This window comes from Hyperolius riggenbachi, chromosome 4 (assembly GCF_040937935.1).
Source record: "Hyperolius riggenbachi isolate aHypRig1 chromosome 4, aHypRig1.pri, whole genome shotgun sequence".
Lineage (NCBI taxonomy): Eukaryota > Metazoa > Chordata > Amphibia > Anura > Hyperoliidae > Hyperolius > Hyperolius riggenbachi.
The window spans coordinates 136,659,764-136,681,834 of NC_090649.1; the positions used below are offsets into that span (position 1 = coordinate 136,659,764).

At 45.3% G+C, this 22,071-nt stretch overlaps 1 long non-coding RNA gene across 1 annotated transcript in view; it reads left to right on the forward strand.

Moving 5' to 3' along the window:
• Nucleotides 1-3,578: 3,578 nt before the first annotated feature.
• LOC137570527 (uncharacterized) overlaps nt 3,579-22,071 on the forward strand; it is a 42,645-nt gene continuing 24,152 nt past the window's right edge. The window contains exon 1 of the long non-coding RNA XR_011031074.1: nt 3,579-3,624. This is a non-coding gene — a long non-coding RNA (uncharacterized lncRNA). The remainder of the gene's footprint in view (nt 3,625-22,071) is intronic.

Genomic DNA, 22,071 nt, shown 5'->3' on the forward strand with positions numbered 1-22,071 from the left:
CGCACTCGTACTGAGCCATCGAAGGAAGGTTTGAGCTTGCTTCGTCACTCACAAGCCAAACCCTCCGCTTCAGCCGCTGCCCAAAAACACGGCCACTCCCTTCAGCCACCGCCTAGCCTGATGCACGCACGAGGCAAGGCTGTGGCTGAAGGGAGTGGGCTGAAGGGAGTGGGCGTGTTTTTGGGTGCCGGCTGAAGCGGAGGGTTTGGCTTGCGAGTGACGAAGCAAGCTCAAACCCTCCTTTGGCGGCTCAGTACGCGTGCGCAGCCATACTTCAATGTATGGCAGCACGCATTGTAAAATCACTTCCCCCTGCGTTCCACGTAAAGGAACAGGGAAGTTTAGATACTGGGATGGATATAGTACTTCCCGGGGCAGGAAATACAAACGGCCTGAATTGCGGAGCCGGTAAAGCTTCGAGGGGAAAATAAAGCATGTAGTCCTGCTCAGATTAGGCTTGTGAACATCAGCAGGTAGCCCTTTTACATTGCCATTTTTTTGCCCAATAACTCCTTTAAACCTGTTACTGGGTAGCGCTCACCACTTGTCTGTTTTGACTAGTTCCTGATAGATTCTTGTTGCCATATCTGCTTGTCCACTAACTACATTTTTGCCTAGCCCTCTCCTGTACCTTTCTTTGGAAACCTGATGGATTTCTTCTGCTTACCTCGGCTTGTTAAATAACCACGGCTCAGTCTTATCCGTGTCTGTACCACGTTTGGACTCTGTTGTATTTATGTGTATGACCCTGGCTTGTATATCTACTTCGTCTCCGTCTCATCCTTGTCTGTACCATGTTTGGACTCTGCTGGATTTATATGTATGACCCCGGCTTGACTATCGACTTCGTCCCTGGCTAATCCTTATCTGAATCATGTTGGAACTTTGTCTCTTGTGTATGACCAGGCTTGTCTCCTGGACTCTGCTATATCAGCCGTCCCCGGACTCTGTATGCCCTAAAGCAAGTCTTCATCGGACTACCTACCTCCTATTAAGCATCATCTGCCCTTTCATCTGGATTGCTGGTGCTGCTGGGACTCAGGTGACTATACCTTGCTTCTATACCTAGATGCTTCTTTGTGCCCTGTTGTCTTCCCTACAAAAGTTTGCTGGTGTATCCTCTGCATCTCACTCTGTATGCTGAATCTGCTTACAAGGAGCCAGTGTGTGTGTTAGGTTACTCTTTGGAAGTGTTAGCGAGTCAGCCGCATCCGCATACAGTTTGTACCAGAGTCTTATACCAGCCAAACTTGACAATAAGACTGGAGGGTGGCTGCATTTTGTAAATCTACATGCTTTCCAGATAGATAAAGAGTGGGAAGTGGCAGGCGTATGTTTTCTAATTTGTGAGTGATTAAGTTGATTTGCCTACAGGAGGCCTTTAAGAGTCAGAAGCTATACCGTATGAGATTCTAAGGTTACCCATACTGGCCTGCTTGCCACCATTAGTGGGTATCAGTTGAGTTAGTGAAGCAGCCTTAAAATAGCTTACTAAACAAGCCACATTTAGACCTCCATGAGTCTTGAGAACTGTAAGGATTTTATCACTAATACTGTCTTTCTTCTTAAACCATAGGCACTGAAATATAGATTTCTGTAAATCTTGTAGAGTATCAGGCCTAATGGCAACTGGCAATACTCTGAATAAATAGAGAATTCTGGGTTGTAGCAGCATCATCTTGACAACATGTACTCTCTCCAATAGTGAGATAGGGTGTGAGGACCAAGTTAGTAAGTCATTCTTTAATTTATGATACATGGCAGGGCTCATACAGTTGGGAGGGGTCGTTGGACAAATTAAAACCCCAGTATATAAAGTATTGTGACTGAAATTTTAAGCCAACAATATTCGCCACATTCTGAGCATCAGTTCGTAATACATTAGACGAAAATCAATTCCGATTTGTCCAGGTTAATTCTAAAACCAGAAAACGTAGAAAACTTTTGTATTAATGCTAATAGATTAGCAATCAAGGTATACGGATCAGATAGCATGAGCAAAATATCATCGGCGAATAAACTTGCCTTAAAATGATAGGAGCGACGGGTAACCCAGAAATATATGGCGAGGTCCGAATGCAATATGTGAGGGGCTCAATAATCAGTGCAAAGATCCCCAGGGAAAGAGGGCATCTTTGTCAGATCCTCCGCTGAATGTTGAAATGATGTCGTATAATAAAGGGAAGTTTCAAGGTAGCTGTTAGAGTTGACTATAATACCCTTATGGTTGGCATAAATTCTGCCTGAAAACCTATATTTATGAAAAATGTTAATCATATTGGGCCATTAAATAGGGTTGAATTATTTTTCCACGTTGGGTGCCAGAATCGCTAACTTTTGCTTGGTTCATTTAAAGTGATGTTGTATGCTAACAGTTTTGGGTATATTGTCAGAAGCTTGTTTTAGGAGAATGAGCCGCACCTGATCTTTGAAGACTCATTTAATCTGGCAGCCAACATGGAAGTTAGACATTTATAATCCACCCCAGAAGGGATATAGACTGAAAAATTTGGGGCATTAAAGGGTCTCTTTAAGGTTTAAAAATGACCACAATGGTAGAGGAAAGGAACTCAGGAGGAGGGGGGTTACCTTTAAGAATACTGTTATAGAACTTTACACAAATGGGAGCAATTTTGTACGGTATTTTTGTAATATGCTGACAATAGAAGATCTGGCCCAGGGCCTTTTAAGCTTGCCAAATGCAGTTTTCAGCTCTTCAGCCGTAAGACCTCTTTCACAGTGGGATGTTAAAGTCGCACGTTGCAAAAAATTATAATGCACACTAATGCACAGCAATACAAAGTCTGTGTGACATTCACAGTGCACATGTTGCGTTGTGTGTAACGTGTAGCAACATTTAGAAAGTGCTGCTTGCTGTGCGTTTAGCAATACATTTGCTGCGTTATGTGTGCTGCTCATGCTCAGTAAGGTTTTTTAAAAAACGCATGCGCTGTTTTCGTTCCATCAGTACACGATGAAAACAGCGCACCAAGAGACACATAACGCAGTGCAAAATAACGTCCAATGTCATGCACTGCGTTAGGGGCACGGTGTGCGACTTTAATGTCGCATCAAATGTAACGTCCTACTGTGAAAGAGGCCTAAAGGGTAGTTTCAAAACAGCGGTAACCTCAGGGGTTAATGCATGCACTATATTTTGATCAGTAAAACTCCTTGTCCAATGTGTATTTTTTAAGCGGAAAAAAAATTGACAGCCTCCATATTCTTCTCATGTTGGGTGTCATTTAATTCAAAAAGAATACGACAATTACAATTCTAATAGAAAGCCATGAAAGCCACTAACTGTAAAAGTTATAAGTATTTTAAGTATGTTATTTTGCTCGGCCTTTACTGTAGAATCATGGAATTATTGTGTTTTATAGGTAGGAGTAAATATGAAGGAAATAACATTTGCACAATAGCCATTGTTTTGACTGCAGTAAATAGGCTATTTTATTAATTGGTTTGGCTTCAGTGCTTTTGCTGGCTAAGAGAAAGTTTGCCTGAGGTCAGCACTAGTTTTGTAGTGCTCAGTTTAATTAGCAGCACAGTTACACCTGTTAATAAGTTGTACTGAACATTTAATGGCAGTGCATAACAGCTACCCTGCTGCTTCCTTTACAGGTAATTCATCTACTAAGGTTATTTGCTAACAATACCCGGGTCATGCACATAGAAGCTACAGTTACTTAGACTGGGAATACTGGATTTAACGCTTGGAGTCTTTTTATTTTTTTCATTTGCTGTGAGATTAGCTTAACTGGTTATGTCTATTAATCTATTGAAAGAAGGGTGAAAGTACAGGGATTGAAATGTCTGAAGCTTGTGTAGAAGAAATGTGTTAAAAAGAAACTGCGCAGTATGAGCATTAAAGGAAAACAATTTATTAGATATATTTGTATATTTACAAATATACATATACATATATATATATATATATATATATATATATATATATATATATATATATATACAAATATATATATTACATGTAATCAATATGGCGCCAGGTGAGGACGCCACAGCAACAGGGCTCCGGTCTTTTTTTCTCCCCTTCTCCTAACTCCCCCTCTGGCGACCTCCCGACCACCTCCACCCACCTGGGGATGATGCAGGGGTCACGAAGGTGCCTCGCGGGCTGCTGGGGGATCGGGAGGTAGCGTGCTGCGGGGTGAGGATCGCATGCCCAGGGATCACTGCTGCCGGGAGCCGGGACGTCGCTCTGGAGCCAGGGGACGCCATACGCACCACGCAGTGCCGCGCCGAACCACGCTGCCTTCACGCGGCATAGGTTCCGCCTCTCCTGCCGGGGACCACACGGAGAGGTGCAGCGGCGGCTCCACACTGCCCTCGGTCGCTCTTGAAAGCTGCCGCCTGGGAAGAAGCCGCCACGTGCTCCCGCCGCCACCACCAGCCGACCAGGGCCGCCGCCGGAGACCTCCCCCAGAGAACTCCCCATCACCGGACGTCTGCAGCCCAGGACTGCTGGAGTTGCCAGTCCCCCTCCACCACGGGTCGCCCAGGGGCCTAGGGACCAGCAAGGGCACATGGGCCACCCTCCATGTGCAGAGGAGGCCTGACTGCAGCAGCTTCCCCAGTCACCATGGGAACGACCACGACCACGCTGCCACCGTGCAAATGGAGGGCCTGTTGCTGCTCCTCGCAGCCACAGAGAAGGTATGCTGCCCCTGGCCTGTCCACCACTGCTGCCCAGCCAGGGTGCCACACCCCCCCAACCCCCCCCTCCCCCAGCCGAGGTGCCCCCCGGCCTCATGTCCACCACTGCTGCTCAGCCTGGGTGGCCCCAGGCCCCACTTCCACCACTGCTGCCCAGCAAAGGTGCCCCCTGGCACCACAGAGCCCCACTGTGTCTGCACCCTCATCTACCAGCCGTGTGGACTCTGAAAGTAGGAGCGATTCTCCTCGAGCAACCTGGCTCAAGTGATCCCTGCTGTCCGCCCCCATCATGATCCCCCCCAGCATCCTCTCTACTTTTCGTGGACAATCGGTAGCACCTGTCTTGTTGGGAGCGTGTCGCTGTGTAGCGTCCATTGCTGAAAATGGCAGCGCTCATATCAGCTCTCAGGCTGCTCCTCCAGTCCCACTCTTTTTCTGTTCCTGCTATCAGTGTATGTCTTGCTATGTTTGTATTACGTTAATTGTACGTGTATGCTGTAATGCTCTGTTTGTATTATGTCAACTGTACGTGTATGCTGTAATGCTCTCTGTTTTTGCATTGATTTTGCTTTTGTTTATACGTATGTACCATGCTTACCTGTATACGACGCTCTGCTTAAATGTACGCACAAACTGTAATGTTGTCCTATGTATGCTTGTCCCACGTCTACGTATGTACCATGCTTAACCATGCTATTTTCTTGTTTTTCACCAACGACCCTGTATGCGCCAAAACCAATTCCGGGTACAATCCACCGTTGTACTTGGCGAAATAAATTCTGATTCTGATTCTGATTCTGACTTAATCTAAACAGCTGATGAACAAAGAAAAAAAAATAGGTTTCAAAGACAATTGGTGCAGTGACAAATACTGTTTAAAAAAAGGGTGATAGAGCCCAAAGCGGTCAATTGGGGTGCATCCATGTGCCTGGTAATTTAGGTGCCCCATAAAGAACAATGTGAAATGCAAGTATAGCAGTGTCTACCGTATAATTTGGGTGCCAGAGGCACAGGAAAAGCCAGACACAGTAAAATGAAAAATAGTGGCAGAAGGATGCAGAGCAACAGATAGTGGTGAGGGTAAGTACCGTAACAGACAAGACAAATACAATTTATATGGTGCTTTTCTCCTAGCGGACTCAAAGTGCCACAGCTGCAGCCACTAGGATGTGCTCTATAGGCAGAAGCAGTTTTAGGGAGTCTTGCCCAAGGTCTCCTACTGAATAGGTGCTAGCTTGCTGAACAGGAAGAGCCAAAATTTAAGCCCAGGTCTCCTGGGTCAGAAGCAGAGCCCTTAATCAGTACACTATCCCGCCACTCTATCCAACACACTGCACATCGCTACCCATACTGTTTGGCTAGGCAGGAGGGGCTAGTGTTAGGAGTAGGCATTCAGTAGGTGGGCATACGATTTTCCTCTCTTATATTTTTTTCCTTCCAACACACAAATAGGGCAAAAGTAACAGACAACTGAAATAAAGTTACTTAAAACTAACATCTTATTCAATGTGTTATTTACTATGACAAGGTTTGGTTAATATCAATGTTTATTTCATACAATTACATTTGACAGAAATTGCATTACTGAGCAATAAACATCCAGATGTTCATCTCAGTTTGAGATATTGCACTCAATAAGGAGTGTAATATGTTATGTCAAATTATTTTCTTGGAAACCATACATGGAACATACTTTATAACATATGGCTACTGTACCCAACTGTTTCTATCAGATGGTTTCTACTACATCAGTTTCATGCATAACATCTTTTTTTTTTTTAAAGGTACCCCATGACAGGCCTTTAACGATTGCTCTGCATATATTTTGACCTGTCTCAAGTTAATTGTGGAATAAGTTGGGTTCTTTAATTATTTTCCTATTTTCACAAATGATGACACTAATTTGTTGTGACAAGTCAGACACTAAATAAATTATGGACCCCCTTTTATAACTGGATGGCCTATGTAAATAAAAATACTGGATATGCACTTTACAATATATTGTAATATGATTAAATGTGTAACAAAATCCAAAACACAAAAGGGTGAGAGAGCCCTGCCTTGCAAGCTTACAATCTAAAGGAATAGGGCGAAAACAAGAGGTGGGGTAGTATATAATATTCATACCTAGAGGCAGGGGTAAACAGGTGAACTGGCCTAAGATAGACCGTATGCGTGAGGAAAAAAGTGAGTTTAAGGGAGCGTTTAAAGATATCAAAGGTTAGAGAGTGACGGACGTGTTGTGGCAGAGGATAACAGAGGAGGGGTGAAGCACATGAGAAATCTTGTCTACGTGAATGTGAGGAGGTGATTCTAGAGGAGGATAATAGAAGGACATGTACAGATCTGAGATTGTGGTTGGTTTGGTATCTGTAAACTAGTCAGGAGACGTATACAGGAGAGAGATTGTGGAGAGCTTTATACGTTAGAGTTAAAGAGACACTGAAGCAAAAAAAAAAAATGATGATATAATGAATTGGTTGTGTAATATGGATAATTACTAGAATTTTAGTAACATAGAAAATATTCTAACATTTTTATTTTCAGTTATATAGTGTTTTTTTATAACATTGCATCATTCTCTAATATTTGCAGTTTAGACAGTACTCAGCATTCTAAATGGGTTCAAAAGTTCACTAGCCTGCTCTCTAAACTCTTACCTGCAGAGGGAAAAAAAGATACTATAAAGCAATTCACTAAGTTTAACTCCTGTCTTTAATAACTCTTCTGAGCTGTTTTACAGTTATCACAATTATATCACCATGGTGATAACTGTAAAACAGCTCAGAAGAGTTATTAAAGACAGGAGTTAAGGTTAGTGAATTGAGGTTAAAGCTTATATTATCTCAAGTGTCTGGCAGAGTTCTCTGCAACTTTGAAAGTCGTGGAGCTCAATGGCTAATTTGCATAGATAACAACTGGAGTTTCTTAGCTCTTCCTTTACTGAAAACAATATTAGACTTGTGTCTCTGCTGCTAATGTTTTTTTCTTAGCTGTACTACACATACAAATCATTAGATCATATTTTTTTTTTCACTTCAGTGTCTCCTTAATTGGCAGCCAATGAAGAGCTTGACAGAGAGGAGCAGAAAAGGAAGAGCAGGAAGAAAGATGAATGAGACGAGCAGCCGAGTGCAGCACAGATTCAAGTGGTGCCAGTTTGTTAGCTGGTAGACCACAAAGTAGTATGTTAGAAATCTGTGTTTCCCTCTGTGTGACCTGACAGCAGTCCACTCTATTACTACTACTACTACTACTATTATTATTATTATTCAACTTCTGCAAATAATTCAATGAATCCTGACAGCAACACCTTTGGTGTTTATGTTCCTTACTGCCTTAGTTGACAATGATCCAGAAACAATATAGGCATTTTACTTGTTAGGCCCCATTCAGGCTGTATTCATGTATTCACTGCCTTGCATTTTGATGGACTAGACAGAAAATTAAAAAACCGCAGTGATTTTCTGTTGGTCATGGCCAGTTCATAGTTATCTAATCTGTTTTTGTCTGCTGGAAATGAATCCTGCAGCATGCATTTTTCTGGAAAGTGGGGCATAATTAGAGGTAATTAGGGATGGGTTTTGTCCCGTCGAACACATTTGCAGACATGTGTTTGCATTGATATTTGCGTGTTCACGATTGCTGGTTTTCACAAACTATTGCTTGTACTTACCAGTGGTGAAATAGTGTCTAATAATCATCAGCATGACCTTTAAATTTAAAGTCAGCTGGGTTGGAATGACCAATAGCGATAGCGTTTATCCAAGTGGCCATGTTCACGAACGTACATTTGCATGGGGACTTAAGCATTTGTGATTGCTCAGGTTTGGTATCACTTCCATCTGTGTTTGCTTATTCCTGGCAAACTGCACTATGTAAAGTTTGCCCATCACTAGTCATAATAAAAGTGAGGGAGAGTGTCATTTTGAGTATGTTTTAATATAATCAGAACTCCCAAAAATCAGAATCAGAATCAACTTTATCGCAGAGGCCGACAGAAGTTACACCCTGTTTGTGGTACACCCGGTTTAGACAATAGAGAAGGTGACAGGTAATAGTACAAGCAACACCTTTATAGACAACAGAGAGAGAGAGAGAGAGCGAGAGAGAGAGAGAGATTGTTGCTTCCACATTATCAATACATACGATATGCAACAAGGCCAATCTCATTTCATATTCATTTTATATTTTCCTAATGGTGCTATCTCCTTTGAAAAAGAAAAGGTGACAATCAGTATGAGCCCAAGATGTGACCTTCCTTAAAGAGAACCTGAACTGAAAATAAAAAGTCAAAATAACCATACACAGGTCATACTTACCTCTTGTGTAGTCTACTTCTCAATCTCTTTCTCCTCTCCTGCGACCCGTTTGTCTACTGTGATCAATGGAATTCTCCGTCCTCCATTTTAAAAATGGCCATTACCCCATAGCAGCTTCCTGGTCAGCACACTGTTAAACTGTAACATCATCCACTTGAACCATAGGGAAACATGGACATTACCTTGCACATTCAGTTATAACTGACAGCTGCTGATATATAACTGACAGCAACTGGTATATTTCAGTTCTGACAAAATATTGTCAGAAGTGAAAGGGATCACAGTAAGAAGAAAATGGTGAGCCTCTGAGAGGAAATGACGGTGAGGTTAGTATGTAATATTCATTTGCAGCTATGTCATGTGTTTATTTTAAATAATCTTACTCACTTCAGGTTCCCTTTAAGGCTACATTTTCCCTTAATCATCTCTGCTTAAAGTGGACCTGAACTCACGCATGGGACACAAGAAAACACATATTAATCCACCATGTTTGTGTTTAGAGCGGAGAGCCTGTATAATTCCCACTCAGCTGCAAGTAATCACAATTGTAAGTTGAGCTCTCAGCTGTGTCAGCACAGGAATCCCAGCAGCCTGGGCAGCCTCAGCTAATTTGTAAACAAAGGATATTAAACCTTTGTCTGCTTCAATGAAAGCAGGAAGTTGACACACTGCACATTTATTGCAAGGGTTCTGTAATGTTTTTCTTTAAAGGTCCTTATGCTGTTGCTTATTTTTATAGCAGAGAGTAAGCTCTAAGTTCAGGTTGGTTTTAAGAGTACCATGAAGGTATGTTATTGCTGCCTTCATTTTGAAATTGCTGGCTGCCATATAACCCACTGATTTTAACACTTTGAACTGACCTATAATATGCTCTCAGCAACTGAAATGAGAATAAAATACTTTTTGCATATCTAGATAAGCATTAGGACTAAAGTGCATGACCACTGTAGATGCACTGAGTGCACTAAGAAGTGCTGAGAACACCTCTTCAGTAGAGATGGCCCGAACGGTTCGCTGGCGAACGGTTCCAGGCGAACTTCCGGTGGTTCGCGGTCGCCATGTAACGCAAACTTTTCCGGACGTTCGGTTCGCCCCCATAGTGCGCCATTAGGGTCAACTTTGACCCTCTACATCACATTCAGTAGGCACATTGTAGCCAATTAGGCTTCACTCTTTCCTCGAGCCACTCCCCCCCCCCCCTTATAAAAGGCAGGAAGCGCTGGCCTTTACACTCACTCGTGTGCCTGCATTAATTAGTGAAGGGACAGCTGCTGGCAGACTCTCATAGGGAAAGATTAGTTAGGCTCTTGTAGGCTTGTTAGCTTGCTCCTGGCTGATTGCTATTGCTAAAATAGCACCCCTCAACAGCTCTTTTGAGAGCTAATGTTCTCCTGATGTGTTTTTTTTTTGTGTTGCCCACTGACACTGCATTATACAGCCCTATCTGTTGCAGGTGGACCTTGGTAATTGCTATTACTGTGCCAGCCAGGCCCTGCCTAACTATCTATACTGGGACACCTACCTATGCCTACCTAACTACTGGGGCACCTACTCACCTATACGGGGACACCTACCTATGTCTACCTACCTACCTATACTAAGGCACCTACCTATGCCTACCTACCTATACTGGGTATCCTACCTATGCCTAGCTAACTACTGGGGCACCTACCTATGCCTATCTACCTATATTGGGACACCTACCTATGCCTACCTACCTATACTGGGACTCCTTCCTATGCCTAGCTAACTACTGGGGCACCTACCTATGCCTATCTACCTATACTGGGACACCTACCTATGCCTACCTACATACAAGAAGATAATAAGGTCGTTGCTTCATTGTGGACAGACCAAATTTGATCAGCTGGACAGTCACTGTTGTTCTATCATTGAGCTACCACAGCTCGGCGACTATATGGGTGCGTTACACAGTGCGTTTGGTGTGTCAATGTGAAGCAGTACTCTAATTATACTCCCTGATTGATTCATACACATGCAAGATGTTTTAAAGCACTTTAGGCCTGCAATTTAGCATTCAATGTGATTTCTGCCCTTAAAATGCTGCTTTGCGTCAAATCCAGATTTTTTTCCCCGGGACTTTTCGCGTCTATCCCGCTCATCCATGCAAAAACTCAGATGTTACACTCCTTGAAACATCTTTTCCATCACTTTTGTGGCCAGCATAAGTGTTTCTATTTTTCAAAGTTCGCCTCCCCATTGAAGTCTATTGCGGTTCGCAAAAGTTTGCGCGAACCGAACCTTTCGCGGAAATTCACCGAAAATCTGAGGTTATGGCCATCTCTATTCTTTAGTAAGGGAAACATCACAGTAAAATAAACCAAAGGTACGGTAATACTCAGAATTCCACTTTCACAGATTTTTATAGCCATTACCAGAATCTCATTTGGTGTGGCAGGTTATTCTTATTATTGCTCTTTGTGTTGACTACATACAAGTCACACGGTTTGATTTAAATAAGCAATCTCTGTTGTGAAATACAAATATATATTTGTATTATAATTTTCAAGCCATACCTTTCCTCACTCTCTACATAGAATGGAATGTGTATATATACAGTACAGTATATATGATATCTCTATACTCCGGAGAACTAAATGATTAATATGCTGCTATCTTACAATGCTTGCACTAATTATTTAAGACGTTAGGAAGAATTGTAGAAAAGTGTTTATGTTTGCAGTTTCCCACATCATTTGTGTAAAGCATTTAAAATAATAAGTTATTTATGAAACAAAAGAATACTACACCATAAAAATTGAGACAGATACATTTTTGTGCAGAGCTGATTTGGGCGCTGCCATAGGCTGTAATGAGAGTTAAAATACATGTGTACACACACTTATAAATACACCGTAAATTACTTTTTTTCTCATGTTGCTATCGCTTGCAGTAGGCATAGATCTGACAGGTTTTGCATTAGTCCATCTCCATATGGAGTATTCTTAGTATCTCTGTGAGGCTTGGTTGAGTTCCCACCTACGGTTGAGCACCAATGCCCCAATCTATCACCGCAGTCTTTACCCTATGTGGCGCATCCCCGCTTGAATGGGAGGAGCCAAGACAGCACCTAACTGGCTTCAGTTACACTCAGGCCTTAAGTGTGTAAGGGAATGCAGGAAGAAAAAACACCAAAACAACACTAGAGAATAAGCAAGGTCAAAACAGTCCGAGTCAGCAACGGGTATCAGAAAGTTTCACAGTACCAGAACGCTAGGCAAAGACAGGTCCAGAAACAATCCAAAGGTCATACATGGAGAATGAGAAGCTAGGCAAGATGTAATCCAGTAATGAGGCAAGAGTCAGTCCAGGCGGCGATCAAGCGTAATCCCAAAACACAGGCAAGAGTCGCAAACGGCAGATCCAATCAGAGTACAAGCAACCAGCGCTTCTCCAAGGCAGCTAAACACTATAACAGTCAAGGGAACACTGCAGGAGCAAGGCTTTACGAGAAACCGTAACCAAGAATTGAATTTCATCCCAATCAGTAGCTGACACTCCCTTTCCCATGAGAAATCTTTTCCTTTTCACAAACGATCATCAGGGATCTCTGTATGGCTGATATTGTGGTGAAACCCCTCCCACAGTGTGATGTCAGGACCATGGTTCTGACATCACACTATGGGAACCTTGTTGCATTGTGGAACAGCTGTTTCCAACTGCCAAAAAAGTAAGCAACTTCTCCTTCCACTGACATCACCTGCCAGCAGTAAAATGTCACCATGTGATAAATGTCAGAATGTATATCAGGGAGAGGAAAGATTTTACAATGGGAAAACACTGACTGAATCATTTATACATAATTATTGTAAAAATTAAGCAGTTTTTTATTACATTATTTTCACTGGAGTTCCTCTTTAAGTACTGCTAGGGGAGAGGTGTGGCTACAGACTGGCTGGACAGCTTGAGCCCTGATTGGCTGCAGGCTCCAACCAGAACCTTCCCCAACATGCTAGACAGATGAGCCCTGATTGACAATAGTGTCCAGCCAGAACTTTCCCCAACATGCTGGACAGCGGAGCCCTGATTGGCTGCAGCCACCAGCTAGTGTTGGGCGAACATCTAGATGTTCGGGTTCGGGCCGAACAGGCCGAACATGGCCGCGATGTTCGGGTGTTCGACCCGAACTCCGAACATAATGGAAGTCAATGGGGACCCGAACTTTTGTGCTTTGTAAAGCCTCCTTATATGCTACATACCCCAAATTTACAGGGTATGTGCACCTTGGGAGTGGGTACAAGAGGAAAAAAAAATTTAGCAAAAAGAGCTTATAGTTTTTGAGAAAATCGATTTTAAAGTTTCAAAGGGAAAACTGTCTTTTAAATGCGGGAAATGTCTGTTTTCTTTGCACAGGTAACATGCTTTTTGTCGGCATGCAGTCATAAATGTAATACATATAAGAGGTTCCAGGAAAAGGGACCGGTAATGCTAACCCAGCAGCAGCACACGTGATGGAACAGGAGGAGGGTGGCGCAGGAGGAGAAGGCCACGCTTTGAGACACAACAACCCAGGCCTTGCATGAGGACAAGAAGCGTGCGGATAGCATGCTTTGTACCACCATGCAGTCATAAATGTAATAAAGATAAGTGGTTCAATAAACAGGGACCACGCGGCAACGCTAACCCAGCAGCAGCACACGTGATGGAACAGGAGGAGGCGCAGGAGGAGAAGGCCACGCTTTGTGAGACACAACAACCCAGGCCTTGCATGAGGACAAAAAGCGTGCGGATAGCATGCTTTGTACCGCCATGTAGTCATAAATGTAATAAAGATAAGAGGTTCAATAAACAGGGACCACGCGGCAACGCTAACCCAGCAGCAGCAGCAGCAGCAGCACACGTGATGGAACAGGAGGAGGCGCAGGAGGAGAAGGCCACGCTTTGTGAGACACAACAACCCAGGCCTTGCATGAGGACAAAAAGCGTGCGGATAGCATGCTTTGTACCGCCATGTAGTCATAAATGTAATAAAGATAAGAGGTTCAATAAACAGGGACCACGCGGCAACGCTAACCCAGCAGCAGCAGCAGCAGCAGCACACGTGATGGAACAGGAGGAGGCGCAGGAGGAGAAGGCCACGCTTTGTGAGACACAACAACCCAGGCCTTGCATGAGGACAAAAAGCGTGCGGATAGGATGCTTTGTACCGCCATGTAGTCATAAATGTAATAAAGATAAGAGGTTCAATAAACAGGGACCACGCGGCAACGGTAACCCAGCAGCAGCAGCAGCAGCACACGTGATGGAACAGGAGGAGGCGCAGGAGGAGAAGGCCACGCTTTGTGAGACACAACAACCCAGGCCTTGCCTGAGGACAAAAAGCGTGCGGATAGCATGCTTTGTACCGCCATGTAGTCATAAATGTAATAAAGATAAGAGGTTCAATAAACAGGGACCACGCGGCAACGGTAACCCAGCAGCAGCAGCAGCACACGTGATGGAACAGGAGGAGGCGCAGGAGGAGAAGGCCACGCTTTGTGAGACACAACAACCCAGGCCTTGCATGAGGACAAAAAGCGTGCGGATATAGCAGCAATGCTTTTTGCCGCCATGCAGTCATAAATGTAATACAGATGAGAGGTTCAATAAACAGGGACCGGAAACGCTAAACCATCCCAGATGTTCATCGGTCATGTTACTTGGTTGGGGTCCAGGAGTGTTGCGTAGTCGTTTCCAATCCAGGATTGATTCATTTTAATTTGAGTCAGACGGTCTGCATTTTCTGTGGAGAGGCGGATACGCCGATCTGTGATGATGCCTCCGGCAGCACTGAAACAGCGTTCCGACATAACGCTGGCTGCCGGGCAAGCCAGCACCTCTATTGCGTACATTGCCAGTTCGTGCCAGGTGTCTAGCTTCATGCCCGGTTTCAGGTCCAGCGGTGCCAGCCACAAATCCGTCTGTTCCTTTATTCCCCTCCAAATTTCCTCCCCTGTGTGCTGCTTATCCCCAAGGCAGATCAGCTTCAGCAACGCTTGCTGACGCATGCCAACAGCTGTGCTGCACTGCTTCCACGATCCTACTGCTGCTGGTGCTGGGTTAGCATTTCCGGATGAGGTACAGCTTTGAGATGCGTTGGAGGAGAAGGAGTCAGAGAGGTAGGTGCTGCTGTTGTTATCCAGCTGTTTGCGGCGTGGGCAACACCCGCGCCGTAGCAGGTGAGGAATCGCTGCCAGGCTCCACAAGGTTCACCCAGTGCGCGGTAAGGGAGATGTATCGACCCTGGCCGAACGCACTCGTCCAGGTGTCAGTGGTGAGGTGAACCTTGCAGGCAACGGCATTCTTCAAGCTTCGGGTTATTTAGCTGACCACGTGCTCATGCAACTCAGGCACTGCAGAGCGCGCAAAGTGGTAGCGGCTGGGAACCACGTAACGTGGGATGGCCACTGACATCATGCCCTTGAAGCTGTTTGTCTCCACCACTCGATATGGCAGCATTTCGCAGGCCAGAAGCTTGGCTATGCTGGCTGGCTGTTACTGCCACGGCCCGGGGGTCATTTGCTGGCAATTTCCTCTTGTGCTCAAACATCTCAGAAACAGACAACTCAACCGTAGCGCTGCACACCGAAGGGCTGTTGGTTGTTGTGTTTGATGAACACTGGGAGACCTCAAGAGCACTAGTCCGGAAAGTGACAGTGTCAGCATCGTCTGATGTTTGTGAATGTTGTGAACCACGCAATGGCTGGGCTACTGCTGCTGCTGAGGCGGGTCTGGTGGTGAGTCTGGTGAACCCAAGGGAGGCAGTGTTGCTGGTGGTACCCTGTCCTGCCGCGTTTGCCCACAGAGTGGGATGTTTGGATAGAATGTGGCGGCTCATGCTGGTGGTGGAGAGGTTGTTAATACTTTTCCCCCTGCTCAGGCGGGTCTTGCACACCTTGCAAATCGCCATGGTAACATCCTCAGTGCAGTCTTCAAAGAAAGCCCAGACTTTAACTGGCTGAGGACTCGGACCTCGTGCGTGATGTGCTGGTGCTGCTTAACCCACTGCTGGACGCTTGAGAGGTCATCCAAGTAATTATCTGGTCCTGTTCTTTTGGATCTGTGAGGGTTGTTGTCCTGGACAACATGGGCAGTATTGAGTGGGTTTTCTTGGGTGCTCCCCTGTGGCCTGTACGTGAACCGTCAGGGGAAACACCTCTTCCCTTGCCCCTCCCTCTTTCACCGGATTTCTTCCTCATTTCACTTATCCTTAAAGTACACGCTGACTGGCAGCAGTACAGTGGCAGTACAGAAATGCTATACAGTGGTGGGTGAGCGGTGTACCACTATTGTCAGCAGTGACACAGAGCACAATGCTATACAGTGGCGGGTGAGCGGTGTACTACTGTTCCCAGCAGACACAGAGTGGAAGTAAACACAATGCTATATAGTGTGGCTGAGCCGTGTACACAGAGTGGCATTAAACACAATGCTATATAGTCTGCTATATAGTCACCCCGAACAGGGTGATGTTCTGCAGAACCCGAACAGTGGCAAACACTGTTCGCCCAACACTACTGGGAGGGAACGCAGATTTTAGTACCTAAACACACGATACAACATGTTTTCCGGGGTCGGACTCTGAGGCACATACAGATGGTCCCGATCATCATCCTCATCATACAACTCTTCTCCTGAGTCTGACCCACCCACCACCTCTGCCACCCCAACATCCCCAGACACAGACCCCTCATCGTCCTCAACATTAACTTGGGATGCTGGCCTGAGCCAGACCTCCTCCTCCACATCAGGCCCCATCATCTCCTCAATGGCAGCCCTCATTAATCGCTCTGGCGACGGACTGATGGACACAACGTTCTCCTCCGGGGAGGGCTGCTGCTGACCACTGGCTGCTGGGGTGGATGTTATAGCTTGCGTGGGGCGTTGGCTGTTGCTGTTGTTGGGAGTGCTGCTCACAGCGGAGGTCTCTGGGGAACTCATGTTGAGCTCATATAGTGGTTGACGGTGAGTGGAGTATTACTGATCCCAGCAATATACACACTGACTGGCAGAGTACGCAATGCTATATAGTGTGGCTGAGCGGTGTACACAGAGTGGCAGTAAACACAATGCTATATAGTCTGGCTGAGCGAGCGGTGTACTACTGTTCCCAGCAGAATCAGAGTGGCAGTAAACAATGGTATATAGTCTGGCTGAGCGGTGTACATAGAGTGTCAGTAAACAATGGTATATAGTCTGGCTGAGCGAGCGGTGTACTACTGTTCCCAGCAGAATCAGAGTGGCAGTAAACAATGGTATATAGTCTGGCTGAGCGGTGTACACAGAGTGTCAGTAAACAATGGTATATAGTGTGGCTGAGTGGTGTACACAGAGTGTCAGTAAACAATGGTATATAGTCTGGCTGAGCGGTGTACACAGAGTGTCAGTAAACAATGGTATATAGTCTGGCTGAGCGAGCGGTGTACTACTGTTCCCAGCAGAATCAGAGTGGCAGTAAACAATGGTATATAGTCTGGCTGAGCGGTGTACACAGAGTGTCAGTAAACAATGGTATATAGTGTGGCTGAGTGGTGTACACAGAGTGTCAGTAAACAATGGTATATAGTCTGGCTGAGCGGTGTACACAGAGTGGCAGTAAACACAATGCTATATACTCTGGCTGAGCGAGCGGTGTACTACTGTTCCCAGCAGACACAGAACAGTAAACAGAATGCTATATAGTGTGGCTGAGCGAGCGGTGTACCACTATTCCCAGCAGACACAGAACAGTGAACAGAATGCTATATAGTGTGGCTGAGCGAGCGGTGTACCACTATTCCCAGCAGACACAGAACAGTGAACAGAATGCTATATAGTGTGGCTGAGCGAGCGGTGTACTACTGTTCCCAGCAGACACAGAACAGTACACAGAATGCTATATAGTGTGGCTGAACGAGCGGTGTACTACTGTTCCCAGCAGACACAGAACAGTACACAGAATGCTATATAGTGTGGCTGAACGAGCGGTGTACCACTATTCCAAGCAGACACAGAACAGTGAACAGAATGCTATATAGTGTGGCTGAGCGAGCGGTGTACCACTATTCCCAGCAGACACAGAGTGGCAGTAAACAGAATGCTATATAGTGTGGCTGAGCGAGGTACACAGAGTGGCAGTAAACAGAATGCTATATAGTGTGGCTGTGCAAGCGGTGTACTACTATTCCCAGCAGACACAGAGTGGCAGTAAACAGAATGCTATATAGTGTGGCTGAGCGAGGTACACAGAGTGGCAGTAAACAGAATGCTGAGCGAGCGGTGTACTACTATTCCCAGCAGCGACACACAATGACTGGGGGGGACCCTGGCTAGCGTGGCTGGAGCGCGAACTACCCTGCCTGCCTACCCAAAGCTAAACCCACAGACAAATGGCGGAGATATGACGTGGTTCGGGTATTTATTTACCCGAACCACGTGACAGTTCGGCCAATCAGAGCGCGTTCGGGTCCGAACCACGTGACCCGTTCGGCCAATCACAGCGCTAGCCGAACGTTCGGGGAACGTTCGGCCATGCGCTCTTAGTTCGGCCATATGGCCGAACGGTTTGGCCGAGCACCGTCAGGTGTTCGGCCGAACTCGAACATCACCCGAACAGGGTGATGTTCTGCAGAACCCGAACAGTGGCGAACACTGTTCGCCCAACACTACCACCAGCCAGAAATTTCACCATAGCGCTGATCAGAACTGAAGGGTAATTGCAAGTGGCAAATACATGCATTGCAAATACTAGCAAATTTGTACAGTTTCATGTATGCAGGGAAATCCGAGTTGCCATGCTGCAGCTCAGCCACAGCAACCCACAGATGGATTCAAAACAGCATCCTGTGCTGCTTGGAACTGCAGGGCAATTACAGACAGCAATGACACGCATCACAAATGCCAGCAAACTTATGCAGCCATATATCCAGGCACATCGCCTCTAGTTAGGACATTAAATAAATTATTAGGGAAAGGGAGGTGCTGAAGGGGGTGTGGCTAGAAAACAGCAAAAATCTATTAACCCTTCGCACACTCACATGCAAATGTTCACACAATTGCATTCACAGATTCACTCATCAACATTTGCATGTGAGTGTGCGAAGGGTTAATAGATTTTTGCTGTTTTCTAGCCACACCCCCTTCAGCACCTCCCTTTCCCTAATAATTTATTTAATGTCCTAACTAGAGGCGATGTGCCTGGATATATGTATGTTTATTCTTATCATTGACCCCTGTGGCTAGGGTCCAATTCGGTGCACTCCCCCTTCCCCTGTATGTTTGTCAGCATGCAGACAGCTTATGCTGGTGTATGCGCATTGTGCACATGGACACATAACATTAGCTCCCTTGTGCGATTGGTAAGATGCACTGTCTTTCCCAGGAGAGGAAGTTAGGATGTGTGCTCCCAATCCATTGATAGGTTTGATGCAATGAATGTGTTTGCATGTCTGCACTATGCATGTTACAGGGCCAGAGTTAGGACACCTATGTTTACCTGGGTACTTCTGCGCAGTATAGGTGATTAAGCATAAGAATGCATTCTTCTGTGAACTAAAACCCTGGCTTTTAATTTAGCTGTAGGGATAACAGTTGTGCCTGGATGAGTGAATCTGTGAATGCTATTGTGTGAACATTTGCATGTGAGTGTGCGAAGGGTTAATAGATTTTTGCAGCAAACTTATGCAGCTACATGTGTGCAGGGAAATCAGAGCTGCCCCACAGGTGGGTTCATGACGGTGTCCTGTACTGCCCAGAACTGCAGGGCAATCACTGAGAGCAATGACACTGATCACAAATGCCAGCAGACTTATGCAGCTACATGTGTGCAGGGAAATCAGATCTGCCCCACAGGTAGATTCATGGCGTACGTTAAAAAGGGGCGCTGGGAAAAAAGGGCGCAGGGTTTTAAACGATAAGCATGGATAACGTTTAAAAATGTATTGTACTGTATTTCGTTTAAAATTAATGTTTTATAAAGTTATAAATCATTAAATAATGTGCATTAAATTGGCAATTGTAAAAACGTTAATCTTTCGTTTAAATAGTGAAACGTATAATAACGTTTAAAAAAAAATTACTAAGTAACCCTCCCTGTACCTACCCCTAACCCCTAGACCCCCCTGTTGATGCCTAAACCTAAGACCCCCCTGTTGGTGCCTAAACCTAAGACCCCCTGTTGGTGCCTAAACCTAAGACCCCCCTGTTGGTGCCTAAACCTAAGACCCCCTGTTGGTGCCTAAACCTAAGACCCCCCTGTTGGTGCCTAAACCTAAGACCCCCCTGTTGGTGCCTAAACCTAAGACCCCCTGTTGGTGCCTAAACCTAAGACCCCCCTGTTGGTGCCTAAACCTAAGACCCCCCTGTTGGTGCCTAAACCTAAGACCCCCCTGTTGGTGCCTAAACCTAAGACCCCCCTGTTGGTGCCTAAACCTAAGACTCCCCTGTTGGTGCCTAAACCTAAGACCCCCTGGTGGTGCCTAAACCTAAGACCCCCCTGTGATAAGCATTAATAACGTTTGAAAAACATATTGTGCGGTTTTTTCGTTTAAAAATAATGTAAAAAAAAAATTGTACTGTTTTTGGTTTAAAAATAATGTTTGAAAAAATATTGTACTGTTTTTCGTTTAAAAATAATATTAAAAGAATTATAAATCATTAAATAATGTGTAATCATGAGAAGCAGTAATAAAACATTAAGTCTCCGGGCGCCGCTTTTAAAACGTTATTTTTCTCCGGCGCCCTTTTTTCCTATTGGGCGCCCATTAAACGATATTTATTATGAGAGTGAATGGCGGCGCCCGATTTGTCCACTAGCCTCCTGCGCCCTTTTTTACTGTTACCAGATTCATGACGGTGTCCTGTGCTGCCCAGAACTGCAGGGCAATCACTGAGAGCAATGACACGGATCACAAATGCTAGCAAACTTATGCAGCCAAATGTGTGCAGGGAAATCAGAGCTGCCCCACAGGTGGGTTCATGACGGTGTCCTGTGCTGCCCAGAACTGCAGGGCAATCACTGAGAGCAATGACACGGATCACAAATGCTAGCAAACTTATGCAGCTACATGTGTGCAGGGAAATCAGAGCTGCCCCACAGGTGGGTTCATGACGGTATCCTGTGCTGCCCAGAACTGCAGGGCAATCACTGACAGCAATGACACGGATCACAAATGCTAGCAAACTTATGCAACCAAATGCATGCAGAGATATCAGAACTGCCAGGCTGCAGCCCTGCAGCAACAAACAGGACACACTGGAGGGGAGATCATGACAATCTCCTCTCTTCTTTATAAAAGCACTCAGTGGAAAGGACCTGTACAACGATATCAGGCAGCCTCCCTTTTTGCTTGAACACTATTTTGGCAGTCAGACTGAGCAACTATCATTTAGTAATTTTTTAAAAACAAAAGAGAAAAACAAAAAAAACTAAGTCTTAGAAGGTGAGGAGATGGACTAGTCCAAAACCTTTCAGATTTTTACAACCTTTGTAAGTGACAGTGACATAGGAAAAATACAGTTGTAGTGCATTTTAATCTGAAACAAATGTACATTGTATACATAGGCATAAACATGCATTTTAAATTGTACACATTTTCACTATAGTGGTCCTTTAAATACAGAACATCTGTTTGCTGTGAACATAAGAGAAAGGTAGTCTTTCTCCTTTTGTGCTTCCAAGACATCTGTGACAGAGATGAAGATGTTATTTATATTTTTTCTGCACTAGCAATATGTTCACCTGCAAATGATTCCAATCCCTTTAACCACTTGAGGACCCACCCTTTACCCCCCCTTAAGGACCAGCGCTGTTATTTGTGATCTGTGCTGGGTGGGCTCTACAGCCCCCAGCACAGATCAGGGTGCATCCAGAGCGATCAGATCGCCCCCCTTTTTCCCCCACTATGGGGATGATGTGCTGGGGGGGTCTGATCGCTCCTGCCTGCCGGTGTTGCGGGGGGGGGGGGGGGGCACCTCAAAGCCCCCCTCCGCGGCGAAATCCCCCCCCCTCCCTCTCCTACCTGGCCCCCCTGGTGTTCCGGGCTGCACAGGGCGCTATCCGTCCTGTGCAGCCAGTGACAGGACGTCCCCTGTC